The following is a 20334-nucleotide window of genomic DNA, read 5'->3' on the forward strand; positions in this document are numbered from 1 at the left end:
ATCCAACGTCCAACGTCAGGAATGCAAATGTTCAGCATTATATTATATTATAAATTGACCCAATGATGATTGTAAATGATTTTCTCGGCCTTCTGTGACACTTAATCTATTTTCTCGTGTCCGCGTGGCACCCGAGAAAATATATTGAGAAAAACAAGGTAGCGCATTACGCCCCTCGTGTCAGTGATTTGCGAAAAAAATAAAGAAATATTGCCACCCCCCCCCATATCCCCCATATCTCCCGCCCCCCTCCCCCGCGCTAATCGCCACAGAGACTATAAAAGAATTTAGACATTTGGCTGATGGATCCACTTAAAAAAGAAAAAAAAGAAAGGAGAAAAAAAAAGCGACACGGGCGGCAGCCAAACCAAGGACATGAGATCAAACGTGATAATGTAGCAAAGCTCATTTTCCTCAAAGATCCTTAATTGATTGGTTGATTATGCTTTCTCTGTTCCTCCATCTCGCTGGGTCTTCTTTAATAGCTCCATAATGACGCTACTGAACTGGACGTGTAAGACTCAGCCAATTAGAATAGTAATAGGCTCTAATTAACTTTTTTCTTTTTCTAAAAGAAGGATTTTCAAAAAAAAAAAGAAGAAGAAGAAGAAAGAAAAAAAAGGAGAAGATAACACATTTGATTACTCATATTCATTAACTTTTCCCTCCCCCCCTCCCCCCTCCACCTCCCCCTCCCGCCTTCCCTGGAACTTTGCCCCCCGTCATTGTTATGAATATTTCATCCGGTGTGAAACACCACCGCACGCCGTCCCCGGCAAAGGCCAAGACGTGGCGGCGGAAGAGAATCCTTTCTTCTTCTTGTGCTCTTATTCGGAGAGCCGTTTCTTTTGTTTCTGCATAATGAAACGAGGCGCTGACGGCAGCGGAACACATTTTAATTAACTTTCCTTTCTTTTTTTTCCTTCTGCAGGAGACGCGTAAGGATGATAGGTTGTTTTAAATCAAAACTTGACAGCGTGAAGGCCCTTTTTTTAAGGAATACTCTAAAGTTATCGGCTGGGTCGTGTTTGCACGTCTGTGTGAGCGTGTGTGTGAGTGTGTGAGTGTGTGTGTGTGTGTGTATGTGTGAGGCAGGCCCACACTGGGATAGAGTCACGTCGTGCCAGCAGGTGTCTGTGACAGTGCATCAATAATTTGCTAGAATTTTTAAACAACTCCTTCCTCTTCCCCCCACACACACACACACACCTCGTCCCCTCCTCTGTCTTCCTTGCCTCGGGTCAAGTTAGCACCACTTAAGGACTACAACACTGTGCCTGATCACCATATGTTGTCTGTGTGGATACACATGTGTGTGTGTGTGTGTGTGTGCGTGTGTGTGTGTGTGTGTGTGTACCTGTGTCGCCCGTTCCCCTACCTGATGCCGCCCGTCGCTCGCAGCCAAAGCGTGTCAGCTTCTGAGAGACAAAAACAAAAAAAAGACACACAGGTACAGCAGCGTGTGTGTGTGGTTTGTGTGTGTGTGTGTGTGTGTGTGTGTGTGTGTGCATCCTGCGGGCTGCCAGATGGTCACCCCAGGCGAAGCAGGTTGGGCCTGTTTACCTGCTTCACTCCGGGTCATGTCGGCTTCGTTCTCAGCTTAGCCGCAACACGGCTCAAGCACCCGGTGCCAAAAAAACACCATGTTTAACTCCCCCCTCCTCCTCCTCCTCCTCCTCCTCCCATGTCTTTAACGGGAAACACTTTGTTCCTTGTTGTGTTTTTTTTAGTGGCGGGAGATTCTACAATGACTGAAAGAAAACAACGACAACACAAAGTCACATTTTCCCGCAGAGCAAACGTTTCATTTTATGAACGAGGTTATTGATTATGAGGTAATTGATTTGTCAACTTTTTCTAAACAATTCAGTTTATTCTGTATAGGCCCAAAATCACAAATTAAAAGTGTGCCTCGGAGGGCTTTACAATCCGAACACAATGGAAATCTTTTTATGACGCACAACAAAACGTTCGTCGTTAGAACATTATTTTCTTTCACAAATCGAATGATAATTTTGGATATCGCCCTGTGTGTCACCTTGAACGTCCACAGCGCATGAACCGTGCAACTTTAATACTTATTAGTACTTTCACTTCAGGGACTACAATTTCCAAAACATTATATTACAGTGATTAATGGAAGTAGCATAACCGCGTTACCATAAGGCTCATTTGTTGTTCTCTAAATGATGTGTCAGCAAGTCTGGGTGCATCATTTATTTTCATATGACGTTTAATAAAACCCCAATAGGCTGCAAAAAGAATATTATAATATGTTTTTGATTTTAGTTTCTGCCATCGTTGTGTATGTGGATTTTATTTATTTCATCATTCGGAGGACAAAATATTCACTTCCTGCTCGGGCAATAAGAGACGTTGGAATGCTTTTATTTTGAAATGTGATCACAATATTGTTGCGTTTCATCGAAAGCAGCTTAACGGATATGTTGACTCAACTTTTAGAGAATAAAAACTGTATTTTCTTCATGAAAAGAGGAATAACTCCGAGATACCGAACATGCTAAACGTGGAGGAAGCAAAGTGTGTCCAGTAAATTAATAAATGTAATAATAATACATAATTTGATCATAAAAACTGGAAAGCATTGGGAATCAAGACCTACTGTAGAGTTTTTAGAATTTGGAGCCATTGTTTGAGAATTCAGACACTTTTTTAATCACAAATTAGCATACAATTAATAAATAAAAAAATGCTTTATTTTATTTTAGATGTATTAATTGAAATATGTATCTAGATTTATTTATGTATTTACTCGTGTATTCACAAATAATTTCAAAAAAAATCAATAAATAATGATGTACTATGTTCTATTAAAAACAAATGACAAAATAATACAAATGGCTAACACACATAGCCATACGAGCAGAACAGCCCCTCCCCCTCCCCCCATGCCCCCGTTACCCCCCCTCCCCCGCCGTATAGCGGCATGTCGTCGGCGCGATGTCCGGCTGGAGGAGTAACAGGTGCCCTATGTGTTGCCTGCTGGCATCGCGCCGCCGCCGCCGCGCCACAGCGGCCATCTTGGCAGCGGCCATCTTGGCAGCGTGCTGAGCCCTCACACACACCGGCGCCCGGCCGGCTGTAATCTGTGTAATCCCTGCACGCCGCTGCCAGCCAGACTCCAGGATGCTCCTGCGTATGAGTCTTTGATTATTAATAGATGGTCATTTCACACACACACATACTCGTCTTCCTCCTTTCTGGGGCCCAAACATATTTTACCCAACTGTGGGGTCCCCCCTTTCCAGTGTTTCTACACCTCTGCAAAAAAAAATAGGCAACATATTCAAACAGTCTGTACCATGAATATCACTTCAAATTATGGAAAATAAAAACTTGTGTTAGTTTTTGTGTCACTTAGTCGGGCTCCTTCGAGCATTCACAACTTGTGGGGTCCATTTTCACACACACACACACACACACAGACACACACACACACACACACACACACACACAGACAGACCCATCCATCCTCCTCTTTTCCTCACACCCCCCCCCCCCATCCTCCCACACCACTGCACCCACTGCCCCTCAAGCCACTGCCCCCACCACCCCCTTCCACTCACACACACACACACACACACACACACATGCCCTCCACCCCTTCTTTTTTTCCCCATTTCAGATGCAAAGCCGGGGCCGAGGGGAGCCGTGCATATAGTCACAGCGGCAATCTCATCTATGTCCAATCTGTCATGCCACTGCCTTTCATTATTCCGCTGTGTGGGGGGAGAGATAACGCCGAGGCATATTTTATGGACAGTGGAGAGAGGGAAAAGAGAGAGAGAGAGAGAGAGGGAAAAGAGGGAGAGAGTGATGGGGAAAGAGAAGGGAGAGAAAGATGCCAATATGGTGTGTGTGTGTGGGGGGGGGGGGGGGGGGTAATAATGGTTGCAAGATATATGTATACGAGGGGGTCCCGCTCTGGCCAGGGGAGACGTGTCACTCCACCTCACTTGGTATCTAGGTCAACGGAGAGAAGGGAAGAGGGCGAGAGGAAGAGGAAGAGGAAGAAGAAGAAACAGGCAAATGAAGCGATGACATTACTGAGGTTTGGGTGGGGGGGGGGGGGGGGGAGAGAGATGGAAGGATGAGAGAGGGGAGATACTGGTCATCTTGTCTCCACTTTAAAAAAAAAAAGAAGAAATGGACCGCCCCAGGGCCCCTGGAGGGGCGGCGGTAAATAGGCGGCAGCCGTTCTCCACGGTCACTCGGTGTGGCCCCTGTAGGAAAATAAAAATAATAAAATGGGGCCTCGTATGCACGCATGGACGCTTGGACGCCGCCGCCGCTGTCGTTGAATATGGAGGAGTGAGGGAATGTGAAAGCTGGGGCGGGGGAGGGGGGGGGAGGGGGGTCAGGTATTCTCTTCTGTCACCTCCGAGTGGCTGACTGGTCGTCTCTCTCTCTCTCTCTCTCTCTCCGCTCAGCGCGCTGGAATGATTGGGTCCTGGTCTTCAGAGAATAGGGCTGTCCAGTTTTACATATATACATATATCACAGCCATTGTGTGTGTGTGTGTGTGTGTGTTTGTGTGTGAGTGCGTGTGTGTGTCGCATGTGTTTCGCATGTGTTCGAATATGCAAAATAAGATCAGCCAAATGCCTTTTATATTCACCCGCGCCTCGGCGTGTGTGTGTGTGTGTGTGTGTGTGTGTGTGTCACCGCAATTGCGGAGCATCCAGATGTCAGCGCCGCCTCGCTCGGTGTCTGTCATTGAGACAGCGGGGGTGGGGTTAAGGTGACCTGTTTTAAATATAGACAGTGTCACGACAACATGCCCGGCTCAACTTAAAAAAGCCATTTGCATACCGTTTCTCCCTCGTTTTCCTTTTTTATCTCCTTCTTCTCCTTCTTCATCCCTCTTCTCTTCTCCGGGAGACATGGCAGCGCGTGTTTTTCTTTGTCTCGGGCCGTTCCGAAAAAAACGCGAAGTACAAAACTGGTGTCATGTCAAGTCCTTTTCCTTGGACACAAAAGAAGGCAAACGGCCGCACGGCGAATGGGATGCGGAGTACGACGGCGGCGTGGACGCCGGGCGCCGCGCCGAGACAAAACCAGGGGTGGGGGTTTTTTTTTCTTCCCCCGTGACAATACACGAAACCATAAAGACCCCCGAAGAGACGCGTCCGTACAGAATGTACCCAGTAAGACATCAAATGGAGCTTCACACATATTTCGACATATTTTTTTTCCCTCCTCCCAGTTGTTATTGCTCTCTGCTCAGATCTTTAATAAAAAGTATTCGGGAGAAAAGCTGCGAGCGATAAGCGGTCCTCAGGGTCCTCGCACTTTGATTTCTCGCTCGACTTTTTGTCTCCTACCTGGTCTATTCTTCGTGGTTTTTTTTGCACACTTCACTCGAAAAACCAATTAATTATTACCACTTCAACATCTTATATTCGTCCATTCTGTTGTTACCTCTGTGAAGAATACGCGCCGCATTCCTCGATACATTTATTTCCCTCAGAACTCGGCTCCTATTCATTAGGAATTCAAATTAATCAGTATTTACTGTAGCAGTCGCCAGCTCTGCTCTCAAGTGCAATTTTCTATCAACAAGGTTGAGTGGGCTTTTGTTTCTGATAGCCAATTGGAAGAAAGCGCGCTCTCTCTTTGTCCCCTCTCCCGTTTTTTATTTTTTTAAATCTTCAATTGAACGCATCAACTGGCTTGGCACGTGAGTTGGAATTTACATTCTCCCACAATGCAATGTTACAAGGACTTTTTTCATTTGACATGCGATGAACTCTGAAATTAAGGCGCCGAAACAGTTGGAAAATGAATCCGGGCTTATTGCGTTTTTATTTATCTTTTAGTGAACGGAACACGGTCACAACAAATATTCCCGCATTGTTCATCGCTGATGGATCTTTGTTTCCGTTTAAAGGATATTTATTCTCTAAGTCTTGTTTATTTACTTATTTATTCTCTAAGCCTTATTTATTTACTTATTTATTCTCTAAGTCTGATTTATTTACTTATTTATTCTCTAAGTCTTATTTATTTACTTATTTATTCTCTAAGTCTTGTTGTATTTACTTATTTATTCTCTAAGTCGTATTTATTTACTTATTTATTCTCTAAGTCTTATTTATTTACTTATTTATTCTCTAAGTCTTATTTATTTACTTATTTATTCTCTAAGTCTTGTTGTATTTGCTTATTTATTCTCTATGTCGTATTTATTTACTTATTTATTCTCTAAGTCTTGTTGTATTTACTTATTTATTCTCTAAGTCTTGTTGTATTTACTTATTTATTCTCTAAGTCTTGTATATTTACTTATTTATTCTCTGAGTCTTGTTTATTTACTCATTTATTCTCTAAGTCTTGTATATTTACTTATTTATTCTCTAAGTCTTGTTTATTTACTTATTTATTCTCTAAGTCTTATTTATTTACTTATTTTTTCTCTAAGTCTTATTTATTTACTTATTTATGCTCTAAATCGTATTTATTTACTTATTTATTCTCTAAGTCTTGTTGTATTTACTTATTTATTCTCTAAGTCTTATTTATTTACTTATTTATTCTCTAAGTCTTATTTATTTACTTATTTATTCTCTATGTCTTATTTATTTACTTATTTATTCTCTATGTCTTATTTATTTACTTATTTATTCTCTAAGTCTTGTTTATATATGTATTTATTCTCTAAGTCGTATTTATTTACTTATTTATTCTCTAAGTCTTGTTGTATTTACTTATTTATTCTCTAAGTCTTATTTATTTACTTATTTATTCTCTAAGTCTTATTTATTTACTTATTTATTCTCTATGTCTTATTTATTTACTCATTTATTCTCTAAGTCTTGTATATTTACTTATTTATTCTCTAAGTCTTGTTTATTTACTTATTTATTCTCTCAGTCTTGTATCTTTACTTATTTATTCTCTAAGTCTTGTTGTATTTACTTATTTATTCTCTAAGTCTTATTTATTTACTTATTTATTCTCTAAGTCTTGTTTATTTATTCTCTAAATCTTATTTATTTACTTATTTATTCTCTCTCATTTAAACATACATGAGTGTCTTTTCAAAAAAACAACAAAATTCTCTAATTATTGGAAACCCGACAGTTTCCACTTGTCGGACATATTTCTTTAAGATACACTTCCAATGTTGATTAATAAATGTTTGTTTCATTTGGTCGGGCACATGCTGCGATCACACCAAATGCGAATAGTCCCAACGCTTTATTCACGAAATTCTCGTCACTCACTTAATTCCAGCCTTAGAGGGGGCGGGGCTTAGAGGGGGCGGGGCTTATCTCTGTTGAAACAGTTATCACGTCCTTCCTCCACCATGAAGAACTCACCACTAGTTCTGCTTCATACGTGTTGAGGACGTCCCACAAACGTGTGAACATGTAGCGCCCTCGTGTTTGGGTTCATAACATTAATATATATATATATATATATTTATATATATACTCACACAGCTCGGTGACTTTCACCTCTACGTCTGAATAACTGTCTCTTCCAGCGCTACTACATTAGCAGCAGCCAGTTAGATTCACCAACAGCACGTCTCAACGCTGATTGGCTTTCGCAATCCACCGTCGGGCAAATGAAGCAACATTTTTGCGTCGCTCTATTCGCATCATTAGCGCCGCCCGGCGTAGATCCGCGTCATTCGCCGCCATTCGCGTCCGTGCTTTGACTTTTCATAGGATCTACTCGCACAAAAAAACTAGCAGCGCTTTTGCTGCTAATGCAGCATGAGCGAAAGATCGGGGTTTGGATTACAATTTGTATGTTCGTTACGTAAGTTATGTAACAAGAGGGTCGAATAAGTCGTGACTCATGCAGCGGTCCCCTAGCTGTCCCAACACTCCCAGTGGACCTCGTTTCTCTTCCGTCTTAAGCTAACGCAGGAGGTTTTATTGCATCGGAGGAAAGCCCGACGCGTCCATCACGAGCCCCGGAGGATGCCTCAGATGCATAGAGGCACTAAGTAACCGTGAGTCTTTCACACAGCTTTGTTTCTGATGCTTTTTGAACATTTAAAACAATTCTTTTGGTGTATTTCTGTGTAGAGGGAGGTGGCATATAGGCGGCTAACGAAAGGTGGCTGCGGCGGCTTCCCTCCTGAGTCAGTGAAAGTCCTTTTTGCAATTCTAGAAAGCGTGTGATATGAATAACTTAACATTTTCTCTCCATGGAAATGAAAGTGAATGTTAAAAGTAACGACCGATTCTACCGCGATGAAATAGAAGTATCTGTAAAGTTGGAACAGGTGAACCGATGTGAGGTCCTGGGACAGGGACGTCGGATGTGTACGATGTTTAAAATGAATAATTTGTGATATTGGGCTTTAGAAAATCAACTGAATTGAATAGTCCCCCAGCCTATTGTTGGTTTCTGCCCAGTGTTGCTGTGGGTGCTGAATACATCTTGTTGTGGCAAAATGAAGAGCAGAGAAACAATGATTCGATGTAGCAACCCAGCGGGACTGTTTTAATGAGCACAAGGCAACATCCAAGTGAACAAATCCATCTTTTTAGCATCTTTAGCACATATTTGTAATGTATATTTAGCCCCTCCCATCTGACCTTTTAACCAATCACATCAATTATTTGAAGAGCCGGGCACATGATTTACTCTGGTTGGATCAAGGTGACAGATCGTAGTCTGCATTCAGGAAACATCTGTTAAATAACCGAGTATCATAGCAAGGTACATAATTATTTATGCTGGCTAACACTAAGGAGTTCAACCGAGGTTATATGATTTCCCCCAACAATCTCTGATGAAATATATTTCACTGTGAACTTGTACGAACCTTTTCTACACTGTGGCTTTGAAACAATGGTTAAAACATCTTATATATATATCACCACATTAATTTGATTAACATGTTTTTTTTGGACCTCAAAAGATGTATGCTAATAGATGAAAGTGCAATGAAGCTCTCGCAAGTCCTAAAACGGGTGATTATTTTTAATAATCCTTGACTTTAGCACATTTGCCATGCGAGTACATCAACTGTATTTTTCCACATCACATTAGGAGTTACCGTGCTTTGTCTCCGCGCCAAGGTTGCGATACGAGAGAGAGCCATGCGGACTTCTATTGAAGTTGTCGACCTCTTGTTGGAACTAGACTTTTGGCCTTTTTACAAGCTTTTCCCAACAACTTCTTACTTAACAAGGCCAGGCAGAAAAACCCACAGATGTAATTGAATATTGATATGTGTGTGTGTGTGTGTGTGTGTGTGTGTATAGCGAAGGCCAGGACGAGGCTCATCCATGTTAAGCCATTCAGCGCATCCTCTTGATTGAAATTCCATTAGCTTGTTAGTGGAGGATAGCGGGAGAGTCGCTGAATACTTAGCCTTGTTAGCCGCGGCGCGGGCTAAATGAGTGTGCACAGGGTCATTGTCCACTTAAAACTGGCTCTGCAAACCGCCGGCCAGCTTGAATAATTCATGGAGCACGACCCGGCGCTGACTGCTTTAAACAAGTGCAGCTTCTCTTTCTGTCCGTTCGGATAATATCTCCACTCCGGAGTTAATTAGGTTTTCACTATTTTTTTTTTTCACCAGCTGTGTGTGCGGCGGTCACACACACACTGAGAGAGAGAGACATGAAAAGAACATGTGAGGTGATTGCAATGTAAAGTTGTGCGTTGCTTTATCTCCAGTATGTTATCATGGGGAGCATGCTCATCCAGAATGTTACCTGACACTGCAAAAAAATATAGTTTGGACTGGGAAGATGGATAAACGGGGAGATAAGCTGCTGCAGCTCGTTAGCCGACAGGACCGACCAATCAGACTGCATTCATAGAGGCTTTTACTTCGAGAGGAAATCTAGCAAAATGTCTCTTTTTTTATCTCATTTGTCGAAAAGCAGCAGTCGACGGTTTTCATCAAAAAAGCTCAGACAAATATATATTTATATATATATATATTAATATATATATATACAGTATATACATATATTAATATATATTAATATATAGATATACTATATATATATTAATATATATATATTTATATATATTAATATATATATATATTTTTTTTATTAAACATGGAAAGTTTCACAAAGACTGACTTATTAATTCCAGCTAGTGTTCCGTGTGGTTTAAAGTTCTTCAACTTGCTGACTGCCGATTACACCGCCTACCTCGGTGCCCTCATGGTTTGTCCTTCCAAGGAGATAATATTCAACTAAATTTGACCAAAACAAAGACGATGCGAGGAAGCGAACGGATGCGAGTCGACGCAAAATCTCCCCCGGCGTCGCAAAATGACCCGAAAGGCGCGACGACGTGAAAGACGCGACTTTGCTAAATTCGTCTCATTCTCGTGATGCCGTGTCACGAAAGTTTTCCTTCAGTCATCACGTTGCTGAATTAGATATGGAGGACGTAAATATGGTAGTTGTCGGTGGGCAGCCGGAGCTCTACGATACCTCTTATGAGTACAGAGGTTGAAACTGTGTCTGAACGGTCGTTGAACTCTCAAAGAGGCCTCAGCCTTCACAAACACTGGAGAGTGTCTCCATTTATTATTATTATTATGATTAATATTGATTCATCCCCGTTGTCTGAGGGAGAGGAACCACAAGTCCTTCCTTCCTGCAGTAGATCGCCGGAGATCCTCGCAAACTCAGCACTTTACTGTATTTTCCCCCTGTATATTTAGTATTAGTATTTAGTTTTTTAGTATTGTGTTTTGTGTTTTATATTCATTTTCATTGATGCTCTGATGTGCACCGCTGCTGTGATTTTTGAAATGTCCCCACTGTGGGACAAATAAAGGAATATCATATCATATCATATCATATCGTTTAGCAATAAAACCAACGTTGACAGTCTGTCATTGGAAATTCACAACGGTCCCAAATGTCTTGGCTTGGTTTCATTTTCTGACTATGGGTCAGTTATTAAAAACCTGGTCTCAACATAACGATATCAGGGCTCTCAAGTTTTGAAGACAGGCAAGAGTGACATTTCCATCACCCCCCCCCCCCCCCAGAACGAAATTTTCGGAGATCAGTCAGTCGTGCGCAATTCCAGGATGCTTTATTTTCATTGGTTGCTGGATTGAATTTTACCCAGATACAACAGATACAGGGTTTTTTTCTGATTGGCTATTGTGTAGCCCATTTTCTTTTTTTTGATTGGCTGATAAGTGGCTCCTCACAGCAGAACTCCAGGGGAGCGCTTGATTCCTGCACGGTGAGGGCAGCGCGGCTAATGTTGGCGCGCTGCGGCACATTCAAACATTAAATAGCCAAGAGTTTTTTTCAGCGTGAGAAATACGATGTGTGGCGGGAGTGCGTGACTTAAGACCGAAATGCGTGACTGTCACGCTCAATGCGTGACACTTGAGAGCCCTGCGATATGAAATGCCTTCTTCAAGGAAGAAAGCTGAGGTGTGTGTGTGTGGTGTATACACTCTATGAGTTATATGAAGCTACACGTCATATATAATATCAATATCCATAGCAACAGTAGAGAAAGTCGAGTGGGATCAGAACCGCTCGAAGGTCACTGGACACACAGTCCTGTGTCCATGTCGGTCGTCCGTCACTTTCCGTGACCCCACTGCGACCGGTCCGTTCACTCCGGCACCCCCCAACTCCACCGGTCCTCCCCGTCTCCTCCGCTGTCGTTGCCTCAGCCTCTTCCTCTTCCTCCGCCACCCCTTCCTCCTGCTCCTCCCCCTCCTCACCCCTCCGTTCTGCTAGCTGTCATCAATCTTGCTAAAATGACAGGCGACAGATGTTAGCCTTTGCAAAGATCAAATCTGCTGCTTCAGGGCGGCCTAGTCACATGCACACACACACACACACACACACACATGTACATACACACATACAGGTGCCGTATGCATATGCGGTCACACATGCTCTAATGTGCATGCACACACACACACACACACACTGCAGTCATAACCACTGACAGGTCACATAGCCAATTGCCATATCTGTTCTGACACCGGAGTGAAAGAGAAGGATGGAAGGGAAGGACGGTCACCATGCAATGCACTTGGTGCACGCACACAACACACACACACACACACACACACACACACACATACATGTATTCACACACTTGTATGCAAATGTAAATTCCTTCATTTATTACTTAGTTTTTTCATTGGTGGTATGTCAGATACTTCACAGGCATGTTGTGTGTGTGTGCGTGTGTGTGTGTGCGTGTGTGTATGTGTGTGTGTGCTCCTCGTGAGCATCGTCTCCTGGTTGTTCTGTGACTCACTCGGCGTTCCTCGTGGCTACGTTGAACCCTCAGATCCAGATCCACTGCACCACCTGCTGTGTGCTGGCAGCGTGAGCAGGAACAGAACAAGACGAGCGAGAGGGTCAGCTCCCAAACAGTCTGAATCCTCTTCATCTCACCAGTCTTCTTCAAACAAAGACCCAACCCAGAGAACAGTAAACTATCTAGCCTCCTACCTACCCTCCTTCATTCCTTTTTATCTTCTTACCTACCTACCTACCTTCCTATACAGTACGTACCTACATACCTTCCTTTCTACCTTCCTTCCTACCCTTCTACCTTCCTTTCTTTCTATCTACCTTCCTACCTACATTCCTTCCTTCCTTTCTTCCTTCCTACCTACCTACCTTCATACCTACATATCTAACTTCCTTCCTTCGTTACTACCTTTCTACCTACCTATCTACCTACCTTCCTTCGTACCTACATACCTAACTTCCTTCCTTCCTACCTTTCCTTCTAGCTACCCACCTATCTATCTACCCTCCTTTCTCCCTACCTACCTACATACCTAACTTCCTATCTACCTTTCTACATACCTTTCTTCTTTCCTACCTTCCTACCTATTTATGCCTACCTACCCTCCTTCCTACCTACGTACCGACCTATCTACCTTCCTTCCTTTTTTCCTTCCTTTCTACCTTCCTACCTACATTACTTCCCTTTTTCCTTCATACTTACCTTCCTACCTACTTTCCTTCCTTCCTTTCTAGCTACCTATATACCTATATTTAAACATATGTATATATATATATATATATATTTGTCTGCATTCAAAGACAGAAATATGTAATTCAACCTCTTCACACATGAATGTGGCCCTTTCGTAGTTCCTGTTGCAACGTTTGTTCAGGAAGTCGCTGAAAGGAAGTATTAATGCAGTTATTAGTTTTCTATCCCTAGGATCCCTCAAAGAAGTTCCCACTCCATGTTATTCATTCATTCCCAGCCAACTGGAACATGGACGAGTGGAGCCGGGATAAAACCCTCAATTCTCTGATTTGAGGACAACACAGTCTACAGAGATTAGCCGATAACATCTCCTCTCAATCACACGTCCACGTCACGTCTCAAGTCGCCAATCGGCGTCCGGAAGACGAAGCGTTGGCTTCTGTTCCCCAGACGCTAGAACCCCTGAAAATATTAACAAATGCCCTCAGAGGCATAACCCTTCTTTAATGCGTCTCTTTTTCTTGTGTTTTTCCTGAAAGAGTTGGTCTCAGTGAAACTTACATTCCTATGCAAGACAACACATCCCCCAAACCCACATTTAGCATTTGCTTGATAACGATGATGTAATTATTGCCTATTGGTCCAATGCTTAGATCTCTGGCTCCATTTCGACCCTGGAAAGCAACAAGAAAAAACAGTACAAATGCAAACAATCACACTCTGAAGCGGCAAGAGCGAAAGGTCCAGTTCCAAAACAATAGCACATCCTCGATCCTCCAGACGTAACCCCATTACTGGCCACAGCAAATTTGTTTTTTTTATGAACACTGGGGGACCTATTTACTCCAAACACACAAGCAAAGGCTATTTCTTTGTCATTTAAACACACCGAAATAATAACAGCGTTGTAAACTAGTGCCACGGAGCCCCATTTACATCTTCATAAGCAAGGATTATGGTGCAATCACATTAGGCTCACATAGCATGAGGCTTTTTAATAACACAACTTTATTGCCGGCAACTGGCTTTGATATGAATGTCCAATACACACACACACACACACACGCACACAAACAGGGGGGGCTGTAGATCCCCCAGTCTTCACGTCAAATTGTCCTTGGGCAAGATCCTGAACCCCATATTGCTCCCAATATCGTGTATGAATGTGTTGTTGTTGACACGCACTGTGCAGGGCTTTGAGTGGCGCTCTATACGAAAACAAGTCTGTTTATCCTTTAACGTACTCATGTCTGCTACACACAATGTCTACACACACACAACAACTCAATGCATTGCAGTAAATCGACAAAAGATGGCCTTTCACCTGGGAAACCGTTGTTTTTGTTGTCGTGGGGTAACCTCCGTACTCAAGTGACATCACTCCTGGAGACATTCGAACCCCAAACCGTCAACTTTTCTAAACTTAACGAAGAAGTGTTGTCGCCTCGACCCTAACTAAGGATGCGAGGATCTTTTCCTTAACCTTGCGTTGTACCTGCGGACATGCAACTTTATTTTGAAAAGACTTAATGTGCAGGTGACAAGCAGAGATTGACAAAGGTTGCAGGTCTTTTCATGGAAAACATGTAAATGAGAATGTGTTGCCTTTATGCAACTTGCACAGCTGGTGGTGGAGCGGTTTGTACCTGAAATAACGTGAACTAAACAGTCGATTGTCTTTTTTTTGCTGTTTTCTAATTCTCTCGTTATTCTCTCTCAGTTTCAGCCCTCCATCCAGACTGAAAGGGCGACAATGGAATCATATATTTTGTTATATCATGATTTTATGATATAACAATCACAATTTCAAGCCTTTTTTCGGGCAGAGTTTTATAAGTGTATAGCGTTTCGTCACACGTGTTGTGTTCAAGGGCCCGTGGGACATGTGAAAATATCTTGAATCTGCTCTGATAAATGGAATTTCTTTGTCACTTATTTTTTTTTATTCGTTTAGTAATATAAACATAAAACAAGTAAAAAAATGTCAGACATAAACATAAATATATATATACACACATATACATATACACCCATATGCACACACACACACACATACATACATATACACATACATATATATATATATACATATACACACATAAATATACACACACATATATACACACACAGACACATACATACATATACACATACATATATATACATATACACACATACATATACACACGCATATATACACATACACACACATACCCCCCCCCCCACAAAAAACAATAAAAAACAACAAAAAGACAACAACAACAACAAAAAGCAACCCCGACACCCTCTTAATGATCTCTTACTTGTAAGTGTGTCTCCACCACCCTGCATCTATGTTTGCATTTCCCTCAAAACCCAAATGTGACCCCTGAGTATTTGACCCCTCCTATAAATGGATTGTTCGTAGTAAACTAGCGTTGCTGTCCCGCCGGTGGGGTTATGTGTTCAGAGGGATCAGTGTGGATACTTTTGAGCAGAGATGGAATTAAAATTTCATAAATGTTTTTTTTTATTAATCTATAAAAACCTGAAATTAAGCACCGTTTTGTTTGTGGTCTGAATGACACAGAGCGTCGCCCGAGTCGCGAATCTCCAGAAGCGTGCGCCATCACGGAGGCCCCGCCCCCAACGAAACCGGAGCGCCTGAATCGGAAGCATCTGTAAAAATAAAAAAAACGGAAGCACCTCTTTTGATTATTGAGGTGGAGAAGAAAATCAGATGTTACATAATGAAACAACAAAACGTTCCTCAGCTTTAATGAAAAGAAAAGGAAGCACCAATTCACCAAAAGGATGGAGAAAATATCAGAGTCCATTTGCTTTCCTTTTACTTGGGTAGCCCCGTGACGTGTCACCGCCTTCCGCCACACACACTGTAATTATGTCATGGGGGGGGGGGGGGGGGGCTGGTATTGACCGTTGCTGCGCGTGCCCTTCGTGGTGACTTCTGGGGCACGAGGGGAAGGTTGAAAGAAGAGGAGGCTGTAGGAGAGGAAACGATAAGAGAGGCAGAGGAAGGGGAGGTGACAGGAAACGGAGAGAGAGAGAGAGAGGAAGAAAAGGACGAATGGATGGGGCTCTGGACCAGGAGGGGGGGGGGGGGGGCGTGTCACATGGGACCGGGGCTATTGATTTAATTCTGACGTTGATCAAGCATCCCCTGATGCTCAGCGCCATGTGTGTGTGAGTGCGTGCAGTCTGTTGTTACGCGGGAGGATTATATTTACTCCACTTGATGAAGTGAACGAAGAAAGAAAAGAATGAAAAGAGGAACGTTAACTTCCACTGTGTGTCTCCTGGCATTCAGAGGGCTCTCTTGAAATGTGTGTGTGTTTGTGTGAGTGTGTGTGTGTAAGTGTACATGTGTGAGTGTGTGTGTGCGTGAGTGTATGGGTGCGTGTTAGGTCTGTGTGTCAGTGTGGATGTATGTAAGTCAGTGTGTATACGTGTGTGTGTACTTGTGTGTGTTTTTGTGCGTGTGAGTGTGTGTCTCAGTATGTATGTAAGTGTGTGTGTATGTGTGTGTGTCTGTGTGTGTTTGTGTGAGTGTGTCTGTAGGTGTACATGTCGATTAAACCAGAGGAGAGCAACCAACTTGTAAATTCCAACTTCTTGATGTTAAACTCAGACAAACCAAGTAATTTTTATCGCCCTGAGGCTGGTGATGTGGATTCTGTGAACAGCACCCTGGCATAAGAATCTTGGCGTTATCTTTGATCGGACTGTCCAGAAAAATTGGTTCACGCTCGCATACTTGCGAGACTGGATTACTGCAACCTTGTCGTACCATATTGCTCCCCAGAGAGAGCCACTAATGCGGGACTACTTGTAGTTCCTAGAGTCTTCTGGGGGGGACGTTTAGGATACTGAGAGTCCTTGACTTTTTCGCCCTGGCGGGGGTCGCCGGACCACTGCATAGGTCCTATCTGCCTGATGGATCGCCTGGGTCGGGAATTCCTGCTGAGACTCCGCCCTCCCCTCCTCCCCGCCATCTGCCTGATGGATCGTGGAGGTCTCATCGTGAATATGCCAGATTGTAAAGCACTCGAGACAAAATGTGTGAGTGTGTGTGTGTGCGTGAGTGTATGGGTGTGTGTGTTAGGTCTGTGTGTCAGTGTGTATGTATGTAAGTCAGTGTGTGTACGTGTGTGTGTGTACTTGTGTGTGTTTTTGTGCGTGTGAGTGTGTGTTAGGTGTGTGTCTCAGTATGTATGTATGTAAGTGTGTGTGTATGTGTGTGTGTCTGTGTGTGTTTGTGTGAGTGTGTGTAGGTGTACATGTGTGTGTGTGCGTGAGTGTAGGGGTGTGTGTGTACTTTTGTGTGTGTATGTGTGCGTGCGTGTGAGTGTGTGTCTCAGTGTATATGTATGTAAGCGTGTGTGTGAATGTGTACGTGTATGTGTGTGTGTGTGTGTGTGTGTAAACTATAGACCTCTACCCCTCCGAGGCCTGACTTGCAATACCACTTCATCCATCCTTGTGGGATCTTAAAAAAGGTCTCTCTCTCTTTTTTTGTCTCTTTTTGTCTCTCTCTCTCTCTCTTTTTGTCTCTGTCTCTCTCTGTTTCGATACCCCCTCGATCTTCCTCTCCCCCGGTCTCCCTTTGTGTGCACTCCTTTCTTTCTTCTTTTATTCATCATTAATCCTCCAGTCCCGATCTGGGATGTCACAGCCTCTCCCTCCCTCCACTGCCCTCTCTCTCTCTCTCTCTCTCTCTCTCTCTCTCTCCTCTCTCCCTCTCTCTCTTATTGTGAGTGTGTGAAGGGCAAGGGCTCGTCATCCTGTTCTGCTGTCATTCCTGCCTCTCCATTCAGAGCATGCTTGCAAAGTTTTTGTGGATCTACTTTGTGAACTTTTTTTTTTAATGTGGAAATCAATCGAGATTCATCAATGACTAATAGATCAATAGATGATTGGATGATTGACCTGCAAAGAAAACCCTAACCCCAACCCATCCTTCATGGATGGAGAGAATAAGATGCACAACCAGTCTGAATGTCTCACTTCACTCTGATTGGCTGAGAACGTCTGGTTGTTCCCTCCATTATTGATATATTTAATAATGAAGATATTATTTTGAAAAAAAAAAGATTCAAAACTTATTTTTACAAAAAATAGCCGAGTATCTTTTTGCAACCGGATTTTATACAAAATGAAGAGAAATCTATTTGGATCCGACGTAGAAAACAGATCTTCAGAAATGAAATATTTAGTATTATTTATAATTTTTAGATTTATATATTATTATTTCTATTTTCTCAGTATATTCCCAAAATAAATACTTTGGGATATGCAATCATAGAGCGACTTGATAAAAGAAATGAAAGAGTAGCCTTCTCAACAGCCTGAGTACACACACACACACACACACACACACTATATAGACACTACAGCTCTCTCCTCCTAATTGCTCCTGAATGGTGACCCCGATAAAACAAAAGGCAGTTCAGGAGCAAATAAACAAAAGCTTGTCTTGTTGTTTATTATCACTCCTTCATTCTTCTCCTTTTTCTCTCTCTCTTTCTCTCCCTCTCTCTCTCTCCCTCTCTCTCTCTCTCTCCCTCTCTCTCCCCCTCTCTCTCTCTCTCAGATGCCTGGTGAGTTGCGTGTATTGATCGGAGAGGCTCAGTAGCAGAAAATAATGGGGTGGTGAAAGCTTAGCAGAGAGAGGGAGATGGAGAGAAAAGGAGAAAAAGGAGATCTACAAACGTGTGCGCGCTGACACACACACACACACACACACACACAATCCCATTTCCCTACCTCCTCTCTGCCCTGTGCCCTCATATGAATATTGGTTCTCCCCTAACTCCTCCATGTCACCGTTGTGTGTGTGTGTGTCCAGATTTCCTAATTTGCATATGTGTGTGTGTGTGTGTTATCTATGTGAATAAATCCTCCCAAGCCCCGTGCGCCTCAGGGTGATGTGATGCCGCCAGTGCCCGAGCAACCATACCCTAGCTAATTCACAACCAACCTAGTGTGTCCCCCCACACACACACACACACACACACACACGGCTTGATGACACCATGGTGAAACATGTCGTCTAGACGACATTGAATCCCGAGTCCGCCCAGGGTAATTGTTTTATGCAAATGTAGAGAGCTAGGGCTGACATGATTGGCCCAGACTTGGTGTTGATTGAAGTGTGTGTGTGTGTGTGTGTGTGTGTGGCAGATGTAATGGATGTGGCCATGATTGTGGTGTAATGCTGGTAGCCATTAGTATTATTGTTATTGTTGGAAATGTTCTATTATTCAGAAGGGCAGGGCGGGGCAACACACACAACATGCAGAAATATGGAGGCCAATGACATGCAACTACACACACACACACACACAATACTTACCCAAACACATCTGTGTGTAATATCCAACGTGTCCGTGAGTGGAGTCCTGAACCCTCGTTCGGGGTCAGAGGTCAAACTGTTCAAGCGAATATGAATTGCGGCAATAATGTAAATAATAAGACGCTCACTGCATAACTAATGAATGTGTTACGGGAGCAATGAGTGAGTGAGTGTGTGTGAGTGTGAATGTGTGTGTGTGTGTGAATGTGAGTGTGAATTTGAGTGTGAGAGTGTGAGTGTGTGAATGCGAGTGTGTGTGTGTGAATATGAGTGTGAGTGTGAGTGTGGGTGTGAGAGTGTGATTGTGTGTGTGAATATGAGTGTGAATATGAGTGTGAATGTGTGTGTGTGTGTGAATGTGAACGTGAGTGTGTGAATGTGAGTGTGAGTGTGTGTGTCCGTGTGTGTGTGTGTGTAAATGTGAATGTGAGTGTGAGTGTGTGTGTGTGCGTGAGTGAGAGTGTGAATATGAGTGTGTGTGTCCATGTGTGTGTGTGTGTGTGTGTGTGATAGTATGACATCACATTCCCTCCACAGTGTTTTAGTTGTTGCAGAGGAACGACGTCAAGTTGAGTAATTGTAATAATAAGATCATAAACACACTCGACCGGTTCGCCCCAACCAAAGAACTTATTAACTCTTTGCTGAGCGATATGCAAAATAATATGAAACAACCAACAGATCCCGTCTTTAGTCTTTGTCCTCCGAAATCTTCAAACAATAAGGAAGGATCAAGTTTTAAAAAGCAGTGGTCCAAACATGTGTTTTGGTACGTAATGACTTCATACGGAGTGTCCCTGAACGCCTCGCCTGCCTCCACTTCCACTCACCGCCAGAACCCCATCCGGTCCCCACCATCATCCACCCCCATGTTACCCTCCCCTCCATCTCGTCTCCATTAGAATGTACTCCCTCCCTCTCTGCCGTTAGCTACCCACTCTGCTGTACTAGAGAGAGAGAGAGAGAGAGAGAGACCTTACGAATACATGACAGCTAACGTTAAAAGAGTGAACTCCGCAATTACCCCGTTA

The sequence above is a fragment of the Pseudoliparis swirei genome, chromosome 17 (assembly GCF_029220125.1).
Source record: "Pseudoliparis swirei isolate HS2019 ecotype Mariana Trench chromosome 17, NWPU_hadal_v1, whole genome shotgun sequence".
Taxonomy (NCBI): domain Eukaryota; kingdom Metazoa; phylum Chordata; class Actinopteri; order Perciformes; family Liparidae; genus Pseudoliparis; species Pseudoliparis swirei.